The sequence below is a fragment of the Primulina huaijiensis genome, chromosome 5 (assembly GCF_012295235.1).
Source record: "Primulina huaijiensis isolate GDHJ02 chromosome 5, ASM1229523v2, whole genome shotgun sequence".
NCBI lineage: Eukaryota > Viridiplantae > Streptophyta > Magnoliopsida > Lamiales > Gesneriaceae > Primulina > Primulina huaijiensis.
In genome coordinates, this window is record NC_133310.1 from 7,292,315 (window position 1) to 7,302,204 (window position 9,890).

General features: G+C 37.7%; 1 pseudogene; it reads right to left on the bottom strand.

The window, feature by feature from the left end:
* Positions 1–429: 429 nt before the first annotated feature.
* Positions 430–9,890, bottom strand: part of LOC140977600 (probable leucine-rich repeat receptor-like protein kinase IMK3) — a 22,417-nt pseudogene continuing 12,956 nt past the window's right edge.

A 9,890-nucleotide genomic window follows, 5' to 3' on the forward strand; every position in this document is an offset into this window, starting at 1 on the left:
CATCATATGACTACCCATCTGCATGTTTGGACATCTCTATGCCCTTACCAAGAAACGCAGTACACAGCATCACAGATGCTAGTCTCGAGCTCAAGCGACCTTTATCCCTGTTTTAGGCGACTGAATCAACTAGGAACGAATTTAGATCATACAGTGTTTACAAACGAGTTTCAACATCGAATTACGATTCATTTGTATTAAAGTATAATCAAGGTCTTTATCTATGTTTGATAACATGGGTATACAGATAAAGAAATAACAAACCATGAAATAATGAATTATATTAAAATAAAGATTGTTAATTACAACTGAGTCAATAAAATTCCTAGCCAACAGTTGGCTTGCAGGGCATCTACTCTAACATGAATCCGGGGCACGAGCTGCAGCAGAAGGCAATACTTACTAAATGGGGACAAATGAAACTATGCATCAAGATTTTGAGTAAAAATTTATTAGCTCACCATGAAGAAAAGTTGCAAGACTTCTTTTTGGCATGTAGTCAAAAACTAACAATTTCTCTCTTGTTGGACCTAAATAATAAGCTCTAAGAGCAAGGAGATTAGGATGTCTAATCTTTCCAAGGACATTAACTTCAGTTTCGAATTCCATAGTGCCCTTGGTTATCTTTTCTCTCAATCGTTTGACCGCAACTTGAACCCCATCCTCCATTGTCGCCTTATACACTGTTCCGTAAGTGCTTTTGCCCATTATTTCTGCGGTAGCACACAAAAGATCATCTGCACTAAAAACCCTTGATCCATCAAAATGCACAAGCTTCCCTCCTGATTCTTCAGTCGCTTCAACTTCACTGGCATTAGGCGGAATACCCTTTTCACCCTTGGCTACAGCTGCTCGTCCCACCAGCAGATCCTTCTCGGCTTCTTTAGCCAATATTCTTTTCCTTATCAAGCAGTAGAGCAAAATCCAACAAGTTACTAGCAGAACTATGAGGATAATCCCTGCTAAAATGAGACATTGAATGAATCAAGATTTGGCAAGTCACCAAGAGAAACTGGAATTTCCCCACTAAGATTGTTAAGAGACAAATCAAGCTCCTTAAGTGAAGAAGAATTGCTTGTTGTGACTGGAATGCCACCATCTATTCGGTTATTCCGTAAATCAAGAACCAAGCGTATCTGTAGATTAAAAAGACTATCAGGTAAACTTCCATTAATAAAATTATCTGAAAAATCAATAGTTTTGATCCCAGAGACGTTGCCGATATCATCAGGAATAGCTCCACTTAATTTGTTACAACAAACCAAAATTTCTTGAAGTAAACTCAACTTGCCAAAAGAACCAGGAATACTTCCAGTGAAAGAGTGCCAAAGATTGAATTTGAAACACTTTTCTCCCATCACCACCCCAAGAATCCGGAATTCGGCTGGAAAGATAATTATTTTGAAGATCAAGAAACACCAAAGAGGCAGATTGAGTAAGACTCGGTGGCATTTCACCAATCAATTGATTGTAACTTAAATTAAGCCTAAACTGTTAGAATTTTTCTCAAAATAATTTTTTTACGTATACATGAACATGAAAAACAATATGCGGAAACTTAAATCGAGTGTTACCTCCAGCCATTGAAAATTTTGATTTCTCTGATTTTCTTCTCGGTTGATGCCTTCTAAGCACTCCACCCTCTCAATAGATGGTGTAAATTTTTCTTATGAGGTGTGTGCTTAGGAACCTCAATCGCTCTATTTATAGGCGTTTCTCATACCATCGATGAGTGAATTGGGAGCCGAGATTCAGAAGGAGAATCGTGTACGCATCTAAATTTTTTTGGCCGTCGCCAATATCAATTTGTACACACTACTTCTTTTCATATGTGTCATGTTTTTCTTACATTCTCCCACTTGACACATATATCTTATTTACCATAGGAGAAAACAAATTACATGAATCATGGCGATAGGTCATCTTAAAACGAATATTATCTTCCATGTATTACAATGCATTATGTCTCTCAAATCTATATAACTTAAGGAATAAACCCAATGTTTATTCAATGTCCAACTTTATTGATATTTCTCAAATCAATGAATGTGTACACAAAAAATATGAGAAAATATCACATCATAATTTCATTAAATTTGTTTTTATAACAAAATTACATAAAGGAACCAAGTCTCATTCTTTCTGTATGATTCTTAAATTTCAATGGTGGCATTCCCTTAGTCAAAGGATCCGTAATCATCAATTCAGTGCTAATGTGCTCGATAAGTAACTTCTTATCTTTAACACGTTCTCGTATAGCTAAATACTTAATGTCGATGTGCTTGCTTCGACTACCACTTTTGTTATTTTTGGCCATAAAAACAGCATCTGAATTGTCACAATATATTCTTAATGACATAGATATAGAATCCATAATTCTAAGCCCTGAAATGAAACTCTTCAACCGTACACCATGTGAGGTTGCCTCAAAACAAGATACGAACTCACCTTCCATAGTAGAAGTAGCAATCAATGTCTACTTTGCACTTCTCTAAGATACAGCTCCACCAGCTAGCATAAAAATATATCCTGAAGTGGATTTTTTTGAATCAATGCAGCCAGCATGGTCTGAATCAGAGTAGACAATTACTTCCAAATTCTCAGTTCGTCTGAACATAAGCATATAATCTTTGGTCCCTTGAAGGTACCTCATGACTTTCTTTGCAGCTTTCCAGTGATCTAAACCTGGATTACTCTGATATCTTTCCAACATCCCAACAACAAATGCAATTTCAGGTCTAGTGCAAACCTGAGCATACATTAAGCTTCCGACAGCAGAAGCATAAGGAATGTTTTTCATTTGTTCCCGCTCTAGATCATTCTTTGGGCATTGGCTCAAATTGAATTTATCGTCTTTCACAACAGGAGCTATACTTGGTGAACAATCTTTCATCCTATATCTCTCTAAAACTTTGTTGACATAGGTTTCTTGAGACAGCCCTAGAATACCTCTACTTCGGTCTCTATGTATCTTAATGCCAATGACATAAGATGCATCGCCCATATCCTTCATATCAAAGTTTTGAGAGAGGAATTGTTTCACCTCATATAACAGACCATTATCATTGGTTGCAAGTAATATATCATCCACATATAGAATAAGGAAACAAATCTTGCTCCCACTGACCTTCTGGTATATACATTGATCCATGAGGTTCTCAACGAATCCGAATGAAGATATAGCATCATGAAATTTCAAATACCATTGACGAGAAGCTTGTTTCAATCCATATATAGATTTCTTAAGCTTACAAACCAATTGCTCACCATTACTTGAGAAGAATCCTTCAGGTTGTTTCATATAAACTTCTTCCTCTAATTCTCCATTGAGAAAAGCTGTTTTCACATCCATTTGTTGCAAATCAAAGTCAAAATGAGCAACAAATGCTAGAATGATACGAAGTGAATCTTTTTTAGATACAGGAGAAAAAGTCTCCTTATAATTGATTCCTTCCTGCTGAGTGAATCCTTTAGCAACGAGTCTTGCTTTATAACTTTCTATGTTGCCTAAGGAGTCTTTCTTTGTTTTGAAAACTCATTTACATCCAATGGCTTTTACACCATCAGAAAACTGAACAAGATCCCAGACTCCATTAAATGCCATAGAATTCATCTCTTCTTTCATAGCATTGAACCATAGTTTTGACTCATTACAACTCATGGGTTGTGAAAACGTTTCAGGATCATTTTCGGCTCCAATGTTAAAATCTGATTCTTGTAAATATACAACATAATCACTAGATATTGCTGATCTTCTTATTCTAGTAGATCTCCTAAGGTTGTTTGGTTGATCAACAATTTCTTGTTTTTCTTCATTAACAACTTGATCTACTGGATTTTCATCAGCGATTTGTGGAACTTCATTAATTGTTTGTCTAACACCCATTTGGTCTTGAGGGGTGTGAATAACGACCAATCTGTCATTTGAATAAGAGGGTTGTGCATTAATGTGATCATTCTCAAAAACTATGTCATGATCACTCCCACTAATGAAGTCATTTTCAAGAAATTTTGCATTTCTTGATTCCACAATTCTAGTGTTGTGAGATGGACAATAGAATCTGTACCCTTTGGATTTTTCGGCATACCCAATGAAATATCCACTTATAGTTCTTGAGTCCAGTTTCTTTTCATGTGGGTTGTAAACTCTTATTTCAGAAGGACAACCCCAAACACGTATATGTTGCAAACTCGGTTTCCAACTTTTAAATAACTCAAATGGCGACTTTGGGACGGCCTTAGTTGGAACTCGGTTTAATATATACACAGCTGTCTTAAGAGCTTCAATCCACAATGATTTAGGAAGTTTGGAGCTACTTAACATGCTCCTCACTATGTCCAATAATGTTCTGTTTCTCCTCTCAGCTATGCCATTCTGGTCCGGAGAACTAGGCATAGTATATTGGACAACAATCCCATGTTCTTGGAGAAACTTCGCAAATGGAACATGTGCTTGTCCATTCTCAGTGTATCTACCGTAATATTCTCCACCTCTATCAGTTCTCACGATCTTAATATGTTTTCTACATTGCTTCTCCACTTCAGCCTTAAAAACCTTAAAGGCTTCAAGTGCTTCATTTTTATTATGAAGCATGTAGATATACATGTATCGTGAGTAATCATCAATTAAAGATATGAAGTATTTCGTACTTTGCATGTCCATATCTGGACAACAAATAACTGAATGTATGATTTCTAATATTTCTGTACTCCTCTTGGCACCCTTTTTAGACTTATTGGTCTGCTTTTCCTTTATGCCGTCCACACAAGTCTCAAAATCAGTAAAATCTAAAGTACAGAGTACTTCATCATTTACTAATCTTTTAATTCTCTTTATGGAGATGTGTCCCAATCTCCGATGCCATAATATAGAGGAATCTTCATTTATAACACATCTTTTAATACCTCCTTGAACATGCATAGTGGTGTTATTATTTTGTAAAGAAATAAAGAAAAGATCATCAATCATTGTACCATTTTCCAATAAGATTTGATTTATAAAACAAATTTATTGATTTATCTATAAACTGAAATGAATAACCAAGGGGTACAAGTTTTGAAACTGAAATTAAATTCCTAGGAAAACTAGGAAAATAAAATGTCTTTTCCAATTTTAAAATAAAACCACTATCCAATATAAGGCATCAAGTCCCAATAGCCTCCACATGCGAAGACATCTTGTTTCTCGAATAGATGCTCCGTTCATTTTCTATTGGATTCCTTAGGTTTTGCATACCCTGCAAGGTATTTGTAACATGGATTGTAGAACCAGAATCAATCCACCATGTGTTATAAATCATATCAACCATATTAGACTCATAACAGACACATGAAGTAGGAGTACCTTTCTTTTCAAGCCAATCCTTAAATTTATTGCAATCCTTCTTCATGTGTCCCGTCTTTTTACAGAATAAACACTTGGATTCTTTCTTAATGTCAGGTTGGGGTAGAATTATTCCTTTTTCTTTTCCCATGACTTTGGCTTGTTTCTTATACTTTCCTTGTGTAGTCATAAAGATATTATCACTTGTTTCCTTCAACAACCTTCCTTCCTCTTGAATACACATGGTCATTAATTCATTAATTGACCATTTATCCTTATGTGTGTTGTAGGAAAATTTGAAGGGTCCATATTGCTGTGGAAGAGTGCATAGAATGTAATGCACAAGAAAAGTCTTAGACATTTCCACTTCAAGTGTCTTGAGCCGAGCCGCTATGTCCCGCATCTTCATGATGTGCTCTCGCACACCTCTCACACTGGTGAGCCTTAATGAAGAGAGTTCCATAATTAGGGTGCTAGCAAATGCCTTATCTGAAGACTGAAACTGTTTGTGAAGGCCTATGAATCCTTGCTTGAAAATTTGCGGAAAAATTAAAAATTTTCTTTTTAAATAATCAAAATGCCTCATTCATAAATAAACCGATAAACAAAGTTTTATATTCAAAATGGCAGCGGAAGAAAATATTTGTATGCGAAATAACAATTTAAGAATATCCCACAACTGATAAAAATTGTTTGAGAAATAAAATAATAAATGCTGAACTGAGGTCCTCGGGTGCCACTACTGCTGACCCAAGCTGGCTCACTGGTCCCCGCCCTCGGCCCTGACCTCATCAGTACCTACAACAATCAAGTCTAGTGAGCCTAAAGACTCAGCATGCATATATCGTAGGTAACGAGTAAATACTAGTAAAATTTTTGCATGGGATAAAATATCATGTCATGGGGCATACTGAAAATAACCTGTACTGAGCAATTATAATACGTGCATGACTGAATTAAAATCGTAGTAAAAATGTTGCTCCTTGGAGCCCTGTACTGAAATAACTGGTAATAATTTTCTGTTGAGATTATGGTCTACGCATGTGGCCCCTGCACTGAACTGAACTGATCGGTAACTGGCTACCGGGGGAGTATCAAACTGAACTGAACTGACCGGTCACTGGCGACCGGGTGGTACCAAACTGAACTGATCGGTCACTGGCTACCGAGTAAATAGTGCTCCCAAAATAGTGAATTGACCACAAGCAATATCACATAAATCTCAAAAATAAGTATTTTCTATTTTCATGCACGTAATATAATTAAATTGCATAATGAAATATCTTGTATTATTTTTTTTTTTACCAACTGGATTGGATCGTTCCCAGGCTCGCTGCAACCTAAATATGCCATGAAAAATATGCCATAGCTTCTACTTGACCAACTATGCAATTTAAGTAAAAAAAATGAGACGATGATGCTTGACGACTTCGTATTTAATCATGACTCTGAACCAACCCGAACCAACACTGAACCAACGTATAGTCATGATTAAAATACACTTAAAATTATGAATTTATGCTCCTAAAATGGTGAGGGCCGAAATCTAAGTGAATGGAGGCCAAAACATGAAACGCTCTTTCGAGAGTCAATTTGGCACATCGCACCGTAAATTCTCGTACGACCTCAAAAATGATTCGAATCATGAACGGCCAAAAACATGGCCTTCCTAACTCGATGAGGCACTGTCCAGTCCAAGGTCATAGGCTAAAAGCCAACCAAGAACTCAAACGAGCCTCCGAACCGTCACAGCAAGTTGCTGTCAAATTCCAGCAGCAGCAACTTCGCTTGCATCGCGTCGTTTGCGAGACTTTTGGCCATTGGGGTTTGAACCACCGACCAGAGCCTCTCAACAACATCCCAAGGAATGATTTGAACCATGGCTAAGGGCCCTAGGCCAGCCACCATTCGAATTATTCCAGCAACATCAGAAAAGTTCCACCCGATAGCACCCTTGCGCGCGTGAGGGGTGTTTTGCTTTGTTCGTTGTCTCGTGTCGTTCCAGTGGCCATTTCATTGACCATGGCACGACCTAGACATCTTGGGGTATGGTATGAACCGTGGCTAAGGGCCATAGGCCAACCAAGATCCATCCCATACCATCAAAAACCGAGGGACACATGCAGAATTAAAAAGGGGCGAAGGGGCTGTTCTTGCTTTGTGTTTAAAAACCGATGCACCATGGACCAAGCCACCAAAAGGGCGACTTAGTCACGTCTTAGACATGCTAGGGAAGTGATCTAACCATGGCTATAGGCCCTTAGGGCAGCCAAGATCAGATCTTTTCCTATGACAGCAGAAACTGAAATTTCGAAGCACACAATGGCAGTGGAGGAAAGCTGCTGTCATTTCGGGTTTCATCATGCATGGGGCTGGTTTGAATGGACCAACATGGTCCTAATGCATCCTATTACGTGTCTAGATGTAGCCTGGTGAGCCTGGAGTCGAGCCAACCACCTGAATGCACAAAAACAAGCAAAACCGTGAACTGCACAAGGAAGGACCGAAATCTGCATGCACTTTTGTTTTTGAAATTTCATGGTGTGTTTCGGTTTTTGCAATAAATGATGATCATGTGATGTTAAATAAATGATAATAGGACTTGATTGAGGTTTGAAAGAAATAAATACATGCCTTGGATTTTTCGTTTGAAAGAAAAACGAAAAGAAGAACGATACGGCGCGGACGAGTGGAACGCTTTCTTATCTTGCTACTTGCTCGATTTTTCTCTCTTGTTCTAGGCTATGAGGGTCACGATTTTTAATCTGAAATGGCTGCTGTTTTCGGTGATGGAGGAGGGGATTAAGTGGTTAGGGGAGTGAGTGGGAGATCCACTAATAAAGGGATACCAAGTCTACCTTTCTTTTCAAATTTGAAATGTTGTTTGCTATCAAAAATTTTGGATGGATAATTTAATGGGTGTGGCCGATTTCTCTAGCTAGACTAGGTTAGGATAATGCTTGTTAATTAATTAAATGGTGCTCCCAAAAATCAAAGAATGATATCAAAGATTTTTCTTGGGGATATTAGAGGTGCATATGGACGATTTTAAGGTCTAGGTGCAAAGGGAGAATTGGTTTAATTAAATCTTGGTAGTGATTTAAAAGTTGGGGAGGATAAATCTATCTAGAATATTTAAGGGGATAAATAAAGAATGAGTTGAAATAAAAATCACAATTAAATCTTTAAAAAAAACAACATGGCCGATTTTTTTTTATAGCTAGGTGGGGTGGGATCTTGCTCCATTAATTATCATAGAAGATTTGTTGTGATATAATTATCTCCCAATAAAAATGGATAGGAAGACTATTAATTAAATGGGTTGTCAACTAAACTTTTAAATTGAATAATAGGGGCCGAAAATTATAATAAAGAGGAGGGAAAATATTTATTGAATATTGTATTTTAACTCTTTAGTGTTTTATCTACTCATTAAATATTTAAAAGAATTAAGGAATTAATTATTGAACTCTATTTACTACTTATCTCCACTTATTTAAATAATTCCTTAAACCTTCTTTTACAATAAATTTACTTATTAATTATCTTAAATAAATTTTAGGAAATGTTTTCTTAGCATTAAATTTTTATCTCTTTACTCCAACTCCGGTCCGGCCTCACTTAATGAACTGAAAAGAATAAAATTTAAACTACTGAATAAAATATTTAGCTTCAAAGAATGCATTTAAATACTCATGCAATGAAGTCAATTTAATTAAAAAAATTTAGAATTATGCATGGCTTATACGCAGTCTAATTACGGGTTTTACAACTCTCCCCCCCTTAAAGAAATTTTGTCCTCGAAATTAGAACTCACCAAATAACTCGGAGTACCGACTCCTCATTTCTGGCTCAGACTCCCACGTAGCTTCCTCCTCTGAATGGTTGAGCCATTTTACTTTGACTCGCTTAACCAACTTGTTCCGCAGCTTCTTCTCCTGTCTGTCTAAGATCTGCACTGGTCTATCCTCATAAGACAGGTTCGGGGTAAGCTGCAACGGCTCAAAGTTCAGCACATGCGAAGGATTCTCCATATACTTCCTCAGCATAGAGACGTGAGACACATTGTGTACTCCGGCCAGATTCGGCGGAAGAGCAACACGATAAGCTAGCGTCCCAACTCTGTCAAGGATCTCAAATGGTCCAATAAATCTCGGGCTGAGCTTCCCTTTCTTCCCAAATCTCATGACACCCTTCATGGGTGCCCCCTTCACAAAGACATGGTCGCCGACTGCGAACTCTAACCCTCTCCTTCTCTGATCTGCATAGCTCTTCTGTCGACTCTGAGCAGTCCTCATTCTATCACGGATCCGGGCTACTACATCAACAGTCTGCTGAATAATCTCTGGACCCAACTCGGCTCTCTCTCCTACTTCATCCCAATGAACAGGAGATCTGCACTTACGGCCATACAGTGCTTCGTACGGAGCCATACCTATAGACGACTGAAAGCTGTTGTTATAGGTGAACTCCACTAATGGCAAGTTCGACTCCCAACTCCCAGAGAAATCAAGGACGCAAGCACGGAGAAGATCCTCCAAAATCTGAATGACTCGCTCTGACTGCC